The sequence below is a fragment of the Pteropus vampyrus genome, unplaced genomic scaffold (assembly GCF_000151845.1).
Source record: "Pteropus vampyrus isolate Shadow unplaced genomic scaffold, Pvam_2.0 Scaffold145, whole genome shotgun sequence".
NCBI classification, from domain to species: Eukaryota; Metazoa; Chordata; class Mammalia; order Chiroptera; family Pteropodidae; genus Pteropus; species Pteropus vampyrus.
The window spans coordinates 1,510,923-1,513,175 of NW_011888926.1; positions in this window are offsets into that span (position 1 = coordinate 1,510,923).

Below are 2,253 nucleotides of genomic sequence, written 5' to 3' on the forward strand. Positions count from 1 at the left end.
CTGGGACCCTCACCCCACCCTTACACTCATACATGCCCCCAGCTACCCGCATGTCCTGCGGCCTGCACCCTCCTCTCTCGGGTCCTGGCTCCCTTGGGCATTATGTGGGCTGCTCACATTGCTTGTGACAGGCTGGTATTTAGAAGTGACAATAGAGAGAAGCCCCCACGCCTGGGTGGGCCAGCTGTGGGTGCTTCCCCCGCTCCTAGACCTCAGGGGCAGGGAATGAGTGCTTCCTTGGCATTCCATAGCACCCCTTGTACCCAGACCACTTAGCCTACGCGTCCCAGACAGCTGCAGGGCAGAGCTGGGGCTGGATCCTGGCCTTGCTTCTGTGCTACCTCCACGATGTGGAGGCTTCAGCCTGGGTCCCAGATGCTGCCAGGGCAGGACTTGGGCCTCCTGAGCTTAGAGACCCCCATGCTGGGTAAGAGGGAGAAGACAGGGCATGTCCTTGACCAGAGGGGGACAGCAGGAGCTGAGGGCCATGATGGTATAGAAGGGGTGGCTGGGGCAGCCCAGCTGACTTGTTCACCTAGCACCCACTTCATCTGCAGGGGACTGGGAAGCAGGTCCGGTGAAGCTTGCGGAAGAGCTGGAACACCCCCGATGTGCTATGTGGCCTGAGTCAGTCCCTTCCTCTATGAGCTTCAGGCTCCTCTGTACCCTGACTCCCTTTTCTCCTCCAGGGAGACCTGGGACCCAACCTGAGCTCATGTGTGGGTGTGTTGTGAACTCCGGCGCTACTCCCAAGTCTCCCCCTTAATTCTACTGTGTTGAGGTTGATGGTCAGGGAAGGCTTCCTAGAGGGTTTGGAGGGGGGCTGCACTCTGTCCTTGGAGAAAGTTTGTGCAAAGGCCCAAAGGCATGAAAATTACTTAGGTGTTTGGGAGAGCTGGTTGGCCTGTGTTTTGCATGGGTGGGTAGCTGAGAAGTGGGCAGGGCATAAAGGACAGCTCAGGTAGGCACTAGGAGACTTTCAGACTCTGCCACATTGCAGCCAAACTGTGCCCATTCCAGGCGTCCCACCTCTAGTGTGCTTCTTCATGAATCAGCCATTTGAGGCCCCAGCCCCAGAAAGAGGGTCAGACCAAGCTAGGAGAAAATCATAGGTTCCGGACATTGAAGGCAGCTGGGCTGAAGGCTGGGTCTGGCTTCTGCGAAAAAAGGCTCAGTCAGATGCTGTCACAGCTGGGTGGGGGCTGGGCGTCCTGGTACCCAGAGAGGCCACTGCCCAAGGTCACGCAGCCTTTAGTGCTGGGCTGCTGCAGGGGGATCTCCTGGCTCCCATCTCCCCCTATCTGTCTGTCCTGTGCTGGCAGCTATGTCCTAGGAGCCAGCAGAAGCCCCTGCTGCAGGTGAGGAACTGGGTAGGCCTTCTTTAGGCTTCCTGGAGGAGGGAATCCGGTGGGGTTTAAAGAATGAGTAGTTTTACCGGAGGAGATGGAGAAAAGGGTATTATCAGCAGCACGAGCAAAGTCCAGGAGACATATGCTCGCAGAGCTTGTGTTGGGAGAGGAGGCTTAACTCAGGGGGTCTTGGACAGTGGACTCCAGGAAGGGGAATGTGGGGGGTGGCCTTGGTTACACATGACCCCATTAGAGTTTCCTGACCTGCTCTGGGAAGTGGTCGTATTGGGGCCACAGGTCAGTAGATGTGTAAGGTCAATCACAGGAGAGAAGGGAGGCCCAGAGAGGTTGAAAGAGCTTCCCAGTGCTACGTAGTAAGATGGTGGCGGCCAAGGCTGGCCTTTGATAGGGCACAGCCTCACTGATGGGGAAGCGGGAGGCTGGGAGGGCTGCTTCTCACCACTCTTTTCCCACAGGACACTGACAGAACTTCTGAAGCAGTCAGGCCCCCAAGAGCCACTGCCCCCGCCTCTGGGCCCACCTCTGGGTAGCTGTGTCCAGGTGCAGATGGCTGATGGCCTCCCCCGGAGCTCCCCCCACAACAGCACAGGTGAGTGGGCTGGTGGGCGGGCACTTGTTAATCTATAGCACAGGAGCTTGCTCGTCTAGGAGCAAGGGCCAGGGAGGAAGGGAAGGGGCGTGATGGGCAAGAGGCTCTGAGCAGACTGCTTCCCAAATGGAAATGAGCTGCCTGCTGCTGCAGGTGTGTGCTGCAGGTGTGTACTGCAGGTGTGTACAGGGGCTGGGCAAGCTGGGCCACTCCCCTTAGTGGAGAGGGACCATCCGAGAGGTCCTGCATCCTCCGGCCTCAGGGACTCTGTGAGGAAGGTTCCAGATTCAGGGA